Source organism: Mesoplodon mirus (genome assembly GCF_964341445.2).
Source record: "Mesoplodon mirus genome assembly, chromosome: 3".
In the NCBI taxonomy this organism is placed as follows: Eukaryota; Metazoa; Chordata; class Mammalia; order Artiodactyla; family Ziphiidae; genus Mesoplodon; species Mesoplodon mirus.
In genome coordinates, this window is record NC_138978.1 from 85,003,026 (window position 1) to 85,020,223 (window position 17,198).

A 17,198-nucleotide genomic window follows, 5' to 3' on the forward strand; every position below is an offset into this window, starting at 1 on the left:
AGAGTCATTTTCACAATGTTGATTCTTCCAATCCAAGAACATGGTATGTCTCTCTATCTGCTTGTACCATCTTTAATTTCTTTCATCAGTGTCTTATAGTTTTCTGCATACAGGTCTTTTGTCTCCTTAGGTAGGTTTACTCTTAGGTATTTTATTCTTTTTGTTGCAATGGTAAATGGGAGTGTTTCCTTGATTTCTCTTTCAGATTTTTCATCATTAGTGTATAGGAATGCAAGAGTTTTCTGTACATTAATTCTGTATCCTGCTACTCTACCAGATTCATTAATTAGCTCTAGTATTTTCTGTTAGCATCTTTAGGATTCTCTATGTATAGTATCATGTCATCTGCAAACAGTTTGAATTCCTTTTCTTTCTTTTTCTTCTCTGATTGCTGTGGCTAAAACTTCCAGAACTATGTTGAATAATAGTGGTGAGAGTGGGCAACCTTGTCTTCTTCCTGATCTTAGAGGAAATGCTATCAGTTTTTCACCATTGAGAATGGTGTTGGCTGTGGGTTTGTTGTATATGGCCTTTATTATGTTGAGGTAGGTTTGCTCTATGCCTACTTTCTGGAGAGTTTTTATCATAAATGGGTGTTGAATTTTGTCAAAAGTTTTTCTGCTTCTATTGAGATGGTCATATGGATTGTATCCTTCAATTTGTTAGTATGGTGTATCACATTGATTGATTTGCGTATATTGAAGAATCCTTGCATTCCTAGGGTAAAGAGTACTTGATCATGGTGCATGATCCTTTTAATGTGCTGTTGGATTCTGTTTGCTAGTATTTTGTCGAGGATTTTTGTATCTGTGTTCATCAGTGATATTGGCCTGTAGTTTTCTTTTTTTGTGACATCTTTGTCTGGTTTTGGTATCAGGGCAATTGTGGCCTCATAACTTCTTTTTCATTTCTAATCCTGTTGATTTGAGGCTTCTCCCTTTTTTTCTTGATGAGTCTGGCTAATGGTTTATCAATTCTGTTTATCTTCTCAAAGAACCAGCTTTTAGTTTTATTGCTCTTTGCTATTGTTTCCTTCATTTCTTTTTCATTTATTTCTAATCTGATCTTTATGATTTATTTCTTGCTGCTAACTTTGGGGGAGTTTTTTGTTCTTCTTTCTCTAATTGCTTTAGGTATAAGGTTAGGTTGTTTATTTGAGAATTTTCTTGTTTCTTGAGGTAGGATTATATTTCTATAAACATCCCTCTTAGAACTGCTTTTGCTGCATCCCATACGTTTTGCATTGTCATTTTTTTCTAGGTAATTTTTTATTTCCTCTTTGATTTCTTCAGTGATCTGTTGGTTATTTTGTAGCATATTGTTTAGGCTCCATGTGTTTGTATTTTTTACAGTTTTTTTTTCCTGTAATTGATATCTAGTCTCATAGCATTGCAGTTGGAAAAAATACTTCGTATGATTTCAATTTTCTTAAATTTACCAAGGCTTGATTTGTGATCCAAGGTATGGTCTATCCTGGAGAATGTTCCATGAGCACTTCAGAATAAAGTGTAATTTGTTGTTTTTGGATGGAATGTTCTATAAATATCAATTAAGTCCATCTTGTCTAATATGTCATTTAAAGCTTGTGTTTCCTTATTTATTTTCATTTTGGATGATCTCTCCATTGATGGAAGTGGGGTGTTAAAGTCCCCTACTACTTTTGTGTTACTGTTGATTTCCCCTTTTATGTCTGTTAGCATTTGCCTTATGCATTGAGGTTCTCCTATGTTGGGTGCATACGTATTTGCAATTGTTATGTCTTCTTGGATTGATCCCTTGATCATTATGTAGTGTCCTTCTTTGTCTCTTGTAATAGTCTTTATTTTAATGTCTATTTTTTCTGATATGAGAATTGCTTCTCCAGCTTTCTTCTGATTTCCATTTGCATGGAATATCTTTTTCCATCCTCTCACTTTCAGTCTATATGTGTCCCTAGGTCTGAAGTGGGTCTCTTGCAGACAGAATACATATGGGTCTTGTTTTTGTATCCATTCAGCCAGTCTATGTCTTTTGGTTGGAGCACTTAATCCATTTACATTTAAGGTAATTACCCATATGTATGTTCCTATTACCATTTTCTTAAGTGTTTTGGGGGATTTTTCGTAGGTCTTTTCTTTCTCTTGTGTTTCCTGCCTAGAGCAGTTCCTTTAGCATTTGTTGTAAAGCTGGTTTGGTAGTGCTGAATTCTCTTAACTTTTGCTTGTTTGTAAAGGTTTTAATTTCTCTGTCGAATCTGAATATGATCCTTGCTGGGTAAAGTAATCTTGGTTGTAGGATTTTCTCTTTCATCACTTTAAATATGTCCTGCCCCTCCTTCTGGCTTGCAGAGTTTCTGCTGAAAGATCAGCTTTTAACCTCATGGGGATTCCCTTGTATGTTATTTGTTGCTTTTCCCTTGCTGCTTTTAATATTTTTTTGTATTTAATTTTTGACAGTTTGATTAATATGTGTCTCGGCATGTTTCTCCTTGGATTTATCCTGTATGGGACTCTCTGTGCTTCCTGGACTTGATTGACTATTTCTTTTCCCATGTTAGGGAAATTTTCAACTCTAGTCTCTTCAAATATTTTCTCAGACTCTTTGTTTTTCTCTTCGAATTCTGGGACCCCTATAATCTGAATGTTGGTTTGTTTAATGTTCCCCCAGAGGTCTCTGAGACTGTCCTCAATTCTTTTCATTCTTTTTTCTTAATTCTGCTCCCTGGCAGTTATTTCCACCATTTTATCTTCCAGTTCACTTATCCGTTCTTCTGCCTCAGTTATTGTGCTATTGATTTCCTTCTAGAGTATTTTTTAATTTCAGTTATTGTGTTGTTCATCAACATCGTTGATGTTGTTCATCATCAAAAACAACTGTTTGTTTTTCCCTTTAGTTCTTCTAGATCCTTGTTAAATGTTTCTTGTATTTTCTCCATTGTGTTTTCGAGATTTTGGATCATTTTTACTATCATTACTCTGAATCCTTTTTCAAGTAAGTTGCCTATTTTGTCTTCATTTATCTGGTCTTGTAGGTTTTATTATTTTTTTTTTTGCGGTACGCAGGCCTCTCACTGTTGTGGCCTCTCCCGTTGCGGAGCACAGGCTCCGGACGCGCAGGCTCAGCGGCCCTGGCTCACGGGCCCAGCCGCTCCACGGCACGTGGGATCTTCCCGCACCGGGGCATGAACCCGCGTCCCCTGCATTGGCAGGCGGACTCTCAACCACTGCGCCGCCAGGGAAGCCTGGTCTTGTAGGTTTTTACCTTGCTCCTTCATCTTTAACATATTTTTTTCGTTTAATAGTTTTTTTTTGATCAGTGGGGCTGTATTCCTGTCTTACTGGTTGTTTGGCCTGAGGCATCCAGCACTGGAATTTGCAGGCAGTTGGATAGAGTCGGGTCTTGGTGCTGACACTAGGACCTCCAGGAGACTTCACTCTGATTAATATTCACTGGGGTCTTAGGTTCTCTGTTAGTCCAGGAGTTTGGACTCAGAGCTCCCACCACAGGAGCTTGGGCCCAACATCCAGCCTGGGAACCAAGATCCTGCAAGCTGCGTGGCATGGCAAAAAAAGAAAAAAAGGAGCAATACAATATCAAAGAATAAAAGACAAAATAACATTAGGAAGATAAAAAATATATTAGGAAAAACAAAAATATAATTGAAACAACTGCAACAAGGTAAAATAAAACCATAACAGAAAAAAGAAAAAAAAAGTGGCGGGGGAGGGTGGCAGGGGAAAGAAGCCAAAAGGAGAAAACAAAAACAAAGGATAAAGGATAAAATAAAATTAGAAAAATAAAAGATTTATTAGGAAAAATAAAAATATAAATGAATCAACAACAATGAATCAACAAGGTAAAAGATAACCCCAATCTAAAAGAGGAAAAAAGAAAAAGAAAAAAGCCTTGGCTATGGGGGCAGAGTTTAGGCAGGGGTGGAACTTAGGCAGGGGTGGGGTTTAAGGTGGGGCAGGATCTAGGTGGGTGAGGGGGTGACGTTTGAGCTTGGGGCGGGGCCTAGGCTCAGGACCCATGCGGCCGGAAATGGCCTTGGGGGCAGGGCCTAGGTGGGGTGTCGTTCAAGCATGGGGTGTGGCCTCTGCTTAGGACCTGTGCGGAAGGGGAGAGGCAGCCCGTGGAAAGGAGGGCCTCTGGACTGTGGAGTTCTGGAGTTTGGAAGTAGGTCCCTGAGTGAGGGCGTGTGGGTGAGGTTTAGGCCCAGTGCATTGGAGGGGGTCTCAGAGGGGGTCTCCAAGTGTAGAGGTAGAGCTCTGAATGGGGTTGTAGGGGCGGGGTTTGGGCTCTGTGTGGCAGGAGGAAGGGTCCAAGGGCAGAGGATCAGCCTCGGAGACTAACAGGCTCGCCAGTGCCTAAGTGGACTGGGAAAGTGCTGGCCACATTCCCTTCCATTCCTCAGCATCACCCCACCACCACCTCCCCCATTGCCGCTGGACCCCTAACTATGGGTGGGTCCCACTGGGGGTAGGAACTCCTCCCTTCCCCCAGCCACCCCTCAGGGTTGCTGGTCTGGCCTTTACTTTTGCTCCCCTTTCCCTCCCTCCCACTCCCTCAAGACCCGTTTGGCTGGAGGGGGCCTTGTTGGGCAGAGGATCAGGCCTGGGATCTCATCACGCTCCCAGGGGCCAAGTGTACAGGGGAAACCTGGCCATGCTTCCTTTTGATCCTCTGCCCTCCCAGTGGTCCCCCAATTCCCGCTTTGGGCGTGGGATCCCTTCCACCCCCAGCTGCCCCTCAGGGCACCAGTCCCATCCCACCTCCACTTCTTCTCCCCCTTCACTCTCCCCACGCCCCACGTCCTACCCAGTCACTGAGGGTTCTTTCCAGCCCATTAGGTGTCCGTGGTCCCCCACCAGTGCCTGGTAGGTGCCCTAGTTGTGCAGAGACACAAATTCTGCATCCTCCTTGTCTGCCATCTTGACTCTGCCCTCTGCCGAGTACTTTCTTGCTTCAGTTTCTGACATATCTGCTGCCCCAAGGCATCAGGCAGGCTGGCTCCAGACTGGTGCGCACACTCCATGCTGGTGGTAGCCAAGCCCAGAATTCCACACGTGGAGAAACTTTTCAGCCAGTGGGGCAGCCACAGGGTGGTGGACGGGGGCTACGCAGGGACAAAGTGTGTCGGCTTGGTGTGAAGCCCTTCTCCCGAGGTGGGGCTGGCAAGGAGGGTGCTCCCAGGTCTGTGCAAAGGCCTTTAAGTTTAATTAGGTCCCATTTGTTTATTTTTGTTTTTAATGTTCATTACTCTGGGAGGTAGACTGAAAAAGATATTGCTGTGATTTATGTCAGAGAGTGTTCTGCCTGTTTTCCTCTAAGAGTTTTATAGTATCCAGCCGTACATTTAGGTCTTTAATCCATTTTGAGTTTATTTTTGTGTATGGTATTAGGGAGTGTTCTAATTTCATTCTTTTACATGTAGCTGTCCAGTTTTCCCAGCACCATTTATTGAAGAGACTATCTTTTCTCCATTGTATATTCTTACCTCCTTTGTCATAGATTAGGTGACCATAGGTGCATGGGTTTATATCTGGACTTTCTATCCTGTTCCATTAATCTATATTTTTGTTTTTGTGCCAGTACCATACTGTTTTGATGACTTTAGCTTTGTGGTATAGTCTGAAGTCAGGAAGCCTGATTCCTCCAGCTTGTTTTTCTTCCTCAAGATTGCCTTGGCTATTCAGGGTCTTTTGTGTTTCCATACAAATTGTAAAATTATTTGTTCTAATTCTCTGAAAAATATCATTGGTAATTTGATAGGGATTGCATTGAATCTGTAGATTGCTTTAGGTAGTATAGTCATTTTCATAATATTGATTCTTCCAATCCATGAACATGGTATATCTTTCCAACTGTTTGTGTCAACTTTGATTTCTTTCACCAGTATCTTATAGTTTTCTGAGTATGGGTCTTTTGCCTCCTTAGGTAGATTTATTCCTATGTATTTTATTCTTTTTGATGCTATGGTAAATGGGATTGTTTCATGATATCTCTTTCTGTTCTTTCATTGTTAGTGTATAGGACTGCAAGAGATTTCTGTGAATTAATTTTGTATCCTGCAACTTTACCAAATTCATTGATGAGCTCTAGTAGTTTTCTGGTAACATCTTTAGGGTTTTTTTAATGTACAATACTGTGTCATAAGCAAACAGTGACAGTTTTATTTCTTCTTTTCCAAAAGCCAAAGTTAGTAGAAGGAAAGAAATCATAAAGTCAGAGCAGAAATAAATGAAATAGAGATAAAGAAATCAGTAGTAAAAATCAATGAAACTAAAAGCTGGTTCTTTGAGAAGATAAACAAAATTGATAAACCTTTAGCCAGAATCATCAAGAAAAAAAGGAACAGGACTCAATTCAATAAAATTAGAAATGAAAAAGGAGAAGTTACAATGGATACCCCAGAAATACAAAGGATCATAAGAGATTACTACAAGCAACTGTGTGCCAGTAAAATGGACAACCTAGAAGGAATGGACAAATTCTTAGAAAGATACAATCTTCCAAGACTGAACCAGGAAGATACAGAATATATGAACAAGCCAATCACAAGTACTGAAATTGAAACTGTGTTTAAAAATCTTCCAACAAACGAAGTCCAGGACCAGAGCGCTTCCCAGGCTAATTCTATCAAACATTTAAAGAAGAGCTAACACCTACCCTTCTCAAACTCTTCCAAAAATTTGCAGAGGAAGGAACACTCTCAAGCTCATTCTAAGAGGCCACAATAACCCTGATACCAAAACCAGACAAAGATGTCACAAAAAAAGAAAATTACAGGTCAATATCACTGATGAACATAGACATAAAAATCCTCAACAAAATACTAGTAAACAGAATCCAACAACACATTGAAAGGATCATACACCATGATCAAGTGAGATTTATCCCAGGGCTGGAAGAATTTTTCAATATCTGCAAATCAATCAGTGTGATACACCACATCAACAAATTAAAGAATAAAAACCATATGATAGTCTCAATAGATGCAGAAAAAGCTTTTGGCAAAATTCAACAGCCATTTATGATAAAAACTCTCCAGAAAGTGGGTGTAGAGGGAACCTACCTCAACATAATAAAGGCCATATACGACAAACCCACAGCAAGCATCATTGTCAATGGTGAAAAACTGAAAGCATTTCTTCTAAGATCAGGAACAAGACAGGACATCCATACTAGCCACTATTATTCAACTATTCACTATTATAGTTTTGGAAGTCCTAGCCATTGCAATCAGAGAACAAAAAGAGAAATTAAAAAATATATATCTTTAGACAAACAAAAAGGGAAACACAACATACAAAAACTAGTAGGATGCAGCAAATTCAGTTCTAAGAGGGAAGTTTACAGATAAACATCTATATTAGCAGACAAATGAAAAAAATTCTCAAATAAACAATCTAATTTTACACCTCAAAGAACTAGAAAAAGAAGTACAAATTAAACCTAAAGTTAGCAGAATGAAAAGAAATAGCAAGGATCAGAGTAGAAATAAATGAAATAGAAACTGAAAACACAATAGAAAATGTCAACAAAACTGAGTTATTTTTGAAAATACAAACAAAATTGGTAAACCTTTAGCTAGACTAAGAAAGAGAGGAGATTCAAATAATAAAAATCAGAAGTGAAAAAGGAAACAATACAACTGATTCCACAGAAATAAAAAGGATCCTAGGACTCTTATGAAGAATTATATGCCAACAAACTGGAAAATCTAGAAGAAATAGTAGTTTTATTTTTAATTTTTTGAAGAGCCTGCATACTGTTTTCCATAGTGGCTGTACCATTTTGCATTTTCACCAACAGTACACAAAGGTTTCTATTTCTTCTATCCTTGAAAACATTTATCTTCTGTTTTTTGATAATGACCATCCTAACTGGTGAGATTTGATAATGTCACTGTGGTTTTTAATTTGCATTTCCCTGATGATTAATGATGTTGAGGAACTTTTCATGTACCTGTTGGCCATTTCTGTCTTCTTCAGAGAAATGCCTATTCAAGTCCTTTGTCATTTTTTAATGGTGTTATTTGTTTGCTTGCTTTTTTGATACTGAGTTGAAGTTTTTTGCATAGTTTGGAAATTAACTCCTTATCAGATACATGGTATGCAAATATTTTCTCCCATTCTTTAGGAGGCCTTTCCACTTTGTTAATTGTTTCCTTTCCTGTACAGAAGATTTTTACTTTGATGTGGTCCCACTATTCTATTTTTGCTTTTGTTGCCTGTGATAATACAATTATTGAAACAGGATTCTAAAGTTGATACAATACCTTTAACTAATCTGTACACCTTATTTGCATTTCACAACTTTCCCCAGTAATGTCCTTTTTGCTCCTACAATCCAGTCCAGGACCCTCATTGCATTTAGTCATTAGGTTTCCTTAGTCTTCTCTCCTCTTTGATAGTTTCTCACTTTTACATGGTCTTTCTTGACTTTGACATTTTGGAAGAGTACTGGTCAACCACTTTGTAGAAAATCTCTGATTTGGGTATTTCTCATGTTTCCCCATGATTTGATTGAAGATATACATTTTTGGCAAGAATGACTTGGAAGTGATGTTCTTCCATGTTCAGTAAGTTGTGCGAACGATTTGTTAATGTGAAGTTTTGACTGTAACTTTAATCACAGGTTAAGGTGGTGTCTGCCACATTTCTTCACTGTAAAGTTATCATTTACTTCTTTCTAATTAAGAAGTACTATTTGGGGAAATACTCGTACTATGAGAATGCATTGTCATCATACTTTAACCTCAATTTTTTTTTTTCTTTTTTTTGCGGTACGCAGGCCTCTCACTGCTGTGGCCTCTCCCGTTGTGGAGCACAGGCTCCGGATGCGCAGGCTCAGCGGCCACGACCCACGGGCCCAGCCGCTCCGTGGCATGTGGGATCCTCCCGGACCGGGGCACAAACTCGCGTCCCCCGCATCGGCAGGTGGACTCTCAACCACTGTGCCACCAGGGAAGCCCTAATATCAATTTTTAAAGCTGCTGCTTTTAGCATACATTGGTGATTCTTGCTTGAAAAATTATTACTGTGGTGTTTGTCTAAAGATGATTTTTATTCTGATCATTTCATCTACATTTATTGATTCAAGTTCATTTTAGGGAAGAGGGTGTCCCTTCTCCTCCATTTATGTATTTACTCATTCAATTACTTAGTTAATTCAGTATGAGCTCAAGTATTGTTTAGTTCTGTGGGGTTTAATTTTTTATTATCATTATTTATTTATTTTGCTCAACTTGTCCTATGTTTGTTCATTTAGAGCTTCTTCAAGCTGGTTCTTGGCTATTTTTGGCATGCTCCCATCATGTTTTGAGCGCTTCCTTACTTTCTGACGCCACAAGATATCCTAGGCCCATCTAGAATCTGCCCTGCTTCAACACTGAAATTAACCATTTCTCCAGTATTGCCTGATCCCTTATGTTGGATAACAAAATTATATATGAAGATGTCACACTAGGTATGTGCATTACTTCTAGCCTCTCTCAGAGGGCAGAGTTAAGAAGAAATACATTTATATATACTAACATGAATATACATATCTATATTTATTCTTTATCCATTTCTACATACAACCTTGATTTCCTGCTGATACTTCCAATCCCAATAAAATAAAATAAGGTTTATTCAAGCTTTTCTCTTTCTTTATTTTTGATTCATTTCTCTTGACTATGAGAGACCTGGCTCTCATTATCCATAATAAATTTGCTTATATGTTCCATCTTAGTACATATATACATAAAGTAGTTTCAAAATTGCTGATACATACCTCTGTGATAAGTAAATTTACTATCCAGAGTACATTATTAGTGTGTATTTCTTTTTGTCTTTAACCTTACATATATAGTCAGAACACTGCATTCCAAAGTTGAATAGATTAGTTCTTTCTTTCTCCACCTTCTCCAGTGTGGTTAACTTACTCATTTATAATACAGTCCGGGTTATTTGTTCCTGCTTGTGCTCAAATTTGCCTTTCATCACGTTGATTGATTTGAATAATTTATAGTCTGAGTGTGTGAAACATGGTTCATAACTTTCCAAAAAGGTGTACTCAGAGAAATGCCACTTCTTCAGTTTACTATTCTATTCCAACATCATCTTTCATTCTATTCTATCCACACCATTCCCGCTCATGCTACACAGCCACCCACTTTTGTTAGTTCCCAGTTTATTCTTCTTGTATTTCCTTCCCACAAACGAACAGATACATGTATGTTTTATTACACACATTTTCTAACATGAAATTTCTCACAGTACAGATATATAGAAATCTGTGCATATAAATTCATAGAAAGCTTTTGTGTTCTTTTGTAGCTGCTTACACCACTGTGTGAATATGCCAGAGTTTTTTTAACCACATTTCTATGTATGGACATTTAGATTGTTTTCAATATTTTGCAATTACAAGCAATGCTGAAATGAACAAACCTACAAATCTTGTGTATATTTATTTTCATATTGTTGCAGCCCTTTCTCCAGGTTAGATTACTGGAAGTGGGATGGCAGGGTCAAAAGGTAAGAGCACATGGTTTTGTTAGATATGGACAAAGTTCTCCCCAGAAGGATGTGTTACATTGTATTCCTATCCTTTTTTTTTTGCATCTCATTCTCCAGGAAATGAATTTTTTTCCTTGGTATCTCACATCTTCTAACTTCATCACAAAGTTTGCTTTGGAAGTTCTACTTCTTCACATTTAGATCTTTGGAATGAACAAAGCTGAGCTTTTTCAGGTCAGGTATATAGTGTCAATAACAGGTAGTCTTCATCTGGAGAAATGTGTAAAATATATCTCTGTACTTTGAAACACATACACTGTCCTAACCAAGCCTTGGTCCTGGTTTCTCTTAAGTCTGTCCCTGGGCAGGGTCTGGGTCAGATGGAGGGATTCAGACACCCCAGTGGCTTCCTCCTCTTACTGTACAGGATGCTCCCTGGAGCTGCCAAGGCCCATCTTGTCTTCCCACTCATTGGTCCTTAATCTTTGCTCTGTGTCTGCATTCATATGTTTTCCACCCAGGCCTGATACCTCAGTGTGACTCTTACTCTATTGATTTTTTACTCAATCATGTTTTCAGATTTTGATCTCTCCGCATTTTTTAAATTTATTCTTTATCACTTCCATATGTATTAGCTTGCATATTGCTTTAAATTCATTCAGGTAATGAAGCTACCATCATGAAACACTCTCTGATGAACCATGGCTTATTTTTTTCTCTGAATTCTAGTCTACGTGGTGTATTTATTTACGCAATTGTAGGCATAGCGTCTTTAACCAGGGCTAGGTGATTCGTTAATTTTGATACTTTTGTAGAGTTAAAAGCAGTGAAAGACTTCTGTTAGTAGTCTTTTTTGTGTGTTTTTAATTTCAATGTCTCAATCTTGATAACTTGAGGTGATCATGATCCAGTATTTGTCAGCTCTTTGAGATACAAATAAACACAAAACACAGCACCCTGGTTTTCAGTCTTATCCTATAATGAAGAATGATTTGCTTCCAGTGTAGAGTTGATTATTTCTGACCTGCTCACACTGAGGGCTTATTTCTAAAAGGATGCCAGTCCAGTCCCCTATTTAGTTTCCCAACTCTTAAGAGCGGTAAAAGAGCCATTTTTTCCCTATGATCAGGACCCATTTCCTCTTACAACAGGCTTACAAGATTTGTTGAACAAGGTGATAGTCTGTTCAACTTTATAGCATGAAGCATACCATGATAAAATGGGAATCAATCAATGGCTGACTCAGAAAATGTGGACTAGATGACTTGATGATGAAAGTCCATGTGAAGAGAGAGGTCCCAGTCTTCAGGCCATCTCACTAAGGCTACAGACATGTGGATGAGGCCATGCAGGATCCTCCACCTCCTACTGATTGACTAGTGGAATGCAACCACATGAGTGATACCAGGTGGTAAGAACTGGTCCCACCAGCCATGTGAATGAGACCAGGTAAAGAACTACCAACCCAACTCACAACATTGTGAGAAATAAAATAATTGTTGCTTTAATCCAGTAGGTTTTGGGTGTTTATTATGCAGCAACAGACAGTAGAGTCCACCAGTTGGGAAAACTGTTTGACATTATATGTTAATACTAAAGTTTAACATAAGCACCAAAGGACTTGGCCATTTCACTCTTAAATATATTGCTATCAGAAATGTATGCACATGTACACCAAAGAGATACATATAATGATCATATCATCAATATTTATAATACTTCAACAATGAAAATAGCCAAATTATTAACCAACAGCAAATAGAGAAGTACATTGTAGTATATTTGCACAGTATAACTTATAATTCCTTATAATCCCTATAAAAGACTTACAGTATGAAAATTACAAAATTACAGTTATATCCAACAACATGAATGAATCTCCCAGTGGTAATGTTGAGTGAAAGGAACCAGACACAGTAGAATGCATATTGTTTGATTCCATTTATGTAAAGTTCACAAACAAGAAAATCTGATCTCTGATGTTAAAAGTCAGGTAGTAACTATCTACAAGCTAAAGCGAGGAGTTAATGTTTTAAAGGGGTATAAGAAAACTGCGTTTGGGAGTGTTCTTATTTTTGACCTGGGTAATAATTACTGGCATGTGTTCATTTTGTGATATTTCACCTATTGTACACTTTTGAACTGAGCATTTTTGTGTTCCTTTGTCATGTATTAATTTAAAGTTTTAAAGATCTTTTGGGAGAAAACTTACACTAATAGAAAGGCCAGTTGAGGCCTCCAATTATCAATACTTTTTCTCAAAAACAGAGAACAATTAAAACATGCCCTGAACTGCTGCTTCTTCTATGTCACAGTCAGGTCAAGAATTTAGACTCTTTTTAGTCACTGGACAATATCAACCTGATCTAAAGTTAATTTCTTGCCGAAGCTTTCAAGAAAATAGTGTCAAATCCTCAAATGACAAGGCATTGTTTTGATAGAATTTAAGACTCTATGCAACTCTAATCTGAGAAAAATTGGGCAAGAATGCATGAATTCTGCCTGTCTCTCTCCTTGCCTTTCCTTTCTTTTGTCTGATTAACATTTTGTGAATGATAAGGTCTAAAGTTCATCCCCACCTTTCTTCAAGAATGTAAAGTTCTGGTGTCAATTTCAGGACAAAATTTGAAACCTGATTTATGGTTAAAAAAGGTGAGATTGGGCTTCCCTGGTGGCGCAGTGGTTGAGAATCCGCCTGCCGATGCAGGGGATATGGGTTCGTGCCCTGGTCTGGGAAGATCCCACATGCTGCGGAACAGCTGGGCCCATGAGCCAAGGCCGCTGAGCCTGCGCATCTGGAGCCTGTGCTCTGCAATGGGAGAGGCCACAACAGTGAGAGGCCCGCGTACTGCAAAAAAAAAAAAAAGGTGAGATTGGGGCTTCCCTGGTGGCGCAGTGGTTGAGAGTCCACCTGCCGATGCAGGGGACACGGGTTCGCGCCCCGGTCCGGGAAGATCCCACATGCCAGAGAGCGGCTAGGCCTGTGAGCCATGGCCGCTGAGCCTGCGCGTCCAGAGCCTGTGCTCCACAACGGGAGAGGCCACAACAGTGAGAGGCCTGCGTACTGCAAAAAAACAAACAAACAAAAACGGTGAGATTGAAAATGAAAATAGGGCAAGACTACTTGAAATAAGACTAATGCTAAGAAATTAGCTGCTTATTCTCCTGAACAATAAAATCTGCTTTTTATGTCAGGGAAACAAAAATTTATTCTAGGGACAATTAAAACTTTTTGTGAACTGTGTATGACATAAAGGAAAATAATGGTGAATTCTTTATGTTTGTAACCTGAAAAAAGGGCAATTTACCCATCTCCTTTTTAGAGTGTTTCTTCAGACACAATTGGGCAATAGTCCTTCCCCACTTCTTTTAATATAACTTTCATGTGTACAGCATTATAATTTGACATTTGTATACACAACAAAGTGATCACCACCACAAGTCTAGTTGCCATCCGTCATCCTACAGTTGACCCCCTCACCAGTTTTGTTTACCCCTGACCCCCTTTCCCTCTGGTAACCACAGATTGTCTGCTGTATGTATGAGTGTTTTGTTTTATTTTATTTGCTCATTTGCTTTTTTTAGATTCCACATATGAGTGAAATAGTATGGTATTTGTCTTTCTCTGTTTGAGCTACCAATATTTCACTTAGCATAATACCTTCAAGGTCCATCCTTGTTGCTGCATATGGCAGAATTTCATTCTTTTTTATGGCTGAGTAGCACTTATTTTATATATAAACTATTCATCTTCTTTATCCACTCATCCGTTGACAGGCACTTAGGCTGTTTCCATGTCTTGGCTATTGCAAATAATGCTGCAAAGATCATAGGGGTGCATATATCATTTTGAACTAGTGTTTTCATGTTCTTTGGGTAAATATCCAGAATTGGAATAGCTGGATCACATGGTAGTTCTAGTTTCAGTTTTTGGAGGAAACTCCATACTGTTTCCCATAGTTGCTGGACCAATCTACTTTCTCTTAACTTTTGAATGTCAGTAAAACTTCCCAGGAACTAATTAAAACCATTGGCAGCTTAACAACCCAGAGAGGTCTCCAAGTGTTTGGGCTCCATCCTTTTTGAAGTGTGAACACCTAGAAAGTTAGAGCTCCAGGCTCCCTGACACCTTGGGAGCTTAACCTAGGCTCAATCCTGGCTGTAACCATTTCTTCTCAGGGAGATAAGAGAAGTTAGATTATTCTTTTAGGTGAGGGCAATTAACCAAACAATGGATACCTCAGTTCCCAAGTTAGCATAGATTGAACTCTATGAAGGTAGGTACAAAAAGTTCATCATATAACAGCAAACTGTGCTGTCCAGTCTACTTATGGGAAAACAGGATACAATTGATTCTAAGGAAACATGTTATATACTGGCTAAAAATTGTGCAATGTAAAAGGATCCATATATGCTTGCATATATAAGTAACATTACTTTATTCTTTCTAGTCATTTCAATCTACCTATATGCATGTACTAGGTACTGTTTATTCAATAATATAACAAATTTCCTTCTATTTATATTGTTATGGAGAGGATTTCTTTTGTTAAGACTTTTAATTCACCAATAATATGCAAGAATGAATTTCCTGCCTACAGTGCACATACCTTTCTATATGACCAAAGTTATTGTCTATAGATAAATTCGGGCATGTCGGTTGTGAATAATTCCATTCATAATAGGTACAAAATTATTCTATTTATGAAAAAATTTATAAACTAATAAAAAAAACCTTGATCATTATATGTTTCAGTAGTAACAGCATTTGTAGCTCATGGTTGGGATTTTAGTTTATTATTTTTATTCTTTCTGTGACTAGTGAATTTTTAAAATGATTTTGAATTGTTTTATAGTCATAGAACACATACACAGTGGTAAATTACTTATCTTTTAAAAAACAAAAATCTTTTGTTTCAAGAAAAAATTTCTGCTAGGTGTTTGGTATTGAAATCCATCTTTCATTCATTTATTAGATGAGTATTTACTAAACAATGACACTGTACAAAGTTGGTCATATATAGTGTTCAATGTACACAGATGAATTATCTTAATCAGGTAAGTTACATAGGAAATGTGACCACAATGAGAGATTTTACTAGTCCTCTTGGTTTGGACAGAAATCAGGGAAACCAGAGGCAATTGATGAAGTTGGAGGGTACAATAGAGGTGTTTTATTCTAGTGACCAAGTAGGAGACAAAGATTCAAGACAATAGCAGCTTGGAACTGGAAATAATTACTTTTTTCCATGTGGTAATTAACATTAAAATAGTTCAGGAATATAGGTGTGCTGTGTAGTTTTACATGCTGACTCCAATTTATACCCATAGGGTGGTTTATAGAATGTGAATTTACCAAATCTAGAATAAAATGTCTTAAGATAAGGTGATTTTTGTACAGGATGTCTTTTTTTCTGAATTAACAAAAAGAGTTTGCTAGCCGGCATAACAGTCAATAATAATAATGAAGTCAGTGTGGCTTAAAATAGAGAATTGAACAGGTCCCAACCCCCTTGTATGAACAGGACATAAGGTAGGGCAGGGGCAGTAGCTCCTGCCAAGTGTGCATATTCCTGGGTACGCTCCTGTTGCCCTGCTTCTCCCCACTCCAGAGAGGACCCAGGTCCTGATAGAACCTCAAGCCCAGAGGACCTGCCACAGCTGCTCGCGGCATCCACCATGGACTGTGCCTTTGCTTCATACAGAAGGACTTCCCCAGGCTGAAGACTGGTTTTTTAAATGTTCTTGCCTGTGTTACACTCAATGTACACAATGAGCAGAATTTAACCTAAGCCTGAAGAGACCAAAGGAGACCACCTGACACTGTCTTGTCAGTCTTGCTTCCTTAAGAAGCTACTTCCTGTATTCTTGAAGAGAAGTCTCTTCTATTTTTTTTTTGCATTTCTAATGAGTTCCTGTAACCCATCTGTAACACTGAAGAATCTCCTTAATAAATACATTCTGTGAGGACTATACAATACCCAGCTAACAGTGAGAGAGCACTTCTGAGACAAGCTATACACAAATTTGAGGAGAAGGGGAAAGGAAAGTAGAAATGTCCAGAGTAGCTCACTTCTTCCTGCTCCAAAATACTGTGTGAAAGAATGGTTGTGATGCTGCCTTCCTACAAAATTGTTGAACAAGTACTTGTATAGATCTTTGATTCCTTCAGTAATTTAACAATTATTTATTAATTATCAAGTATGGAAGATGCCTTTAACCTGGAGCCTTGTCTTGAGATGTATATAACTTTATTCCAACAGATGCCCACTTATGACTGAACATCAAAGTAGTGAAGATTCCTTTCACTCTGCTATAATTGTCCTTTCCCTCACTCCTGATCCCTTCCTTTCTCTAAACCATGATCACTTCGTGGCACCAACTTGTGTGCACGTTTCTTATTTACATTGCTTGTCATGTGTGTTGGGGAGATTTGATGGGGAAGCAGAACTCATCACTGCCCCCTCATCCCCTTTTCCAGACCATCCAGACATTTGGTATTCAGGGCATTCTTCCGGTGACACCAGAGGGCCTTTGGGAACTGGACCAGCTGCAGGACTTATTCCAGTGGCTTTGATCAGAGAAATGGCAACTGAGAGTAAACTCACAACCCTTAAGAAAGCAGAGCCATCCTGTAGATTCCACAGTCTGTCAGACTGTGGGTGTCATGTTCAGTAAGAAATTGATCCTCCTACCAAAAGCTTAGTT

General features: G+C 38.5%; 1 pseudogene across 1 annotated transcript in view; it reads left to right on the forward strand.

Annotated features, from left to right (window-relative positions):
- Positions 1-17,168, forward strand: part of LOC309800782 (guanylate-binding protein 2-like) — a 42,881-nt pseudogene extending 25,713 nt beyond the window's left edge. Inside the window, exon 7 of the transcript in view lies at positions 16,972-17,168. The product of the transcript in view is annotated as a guanylate-binding protein 2-like (transcript). The remainder of the gene's footprint in view (positions 1-16,971) is intronic.
- Positions 17,169-17,198: the final 30 nt, after the last annotated feature.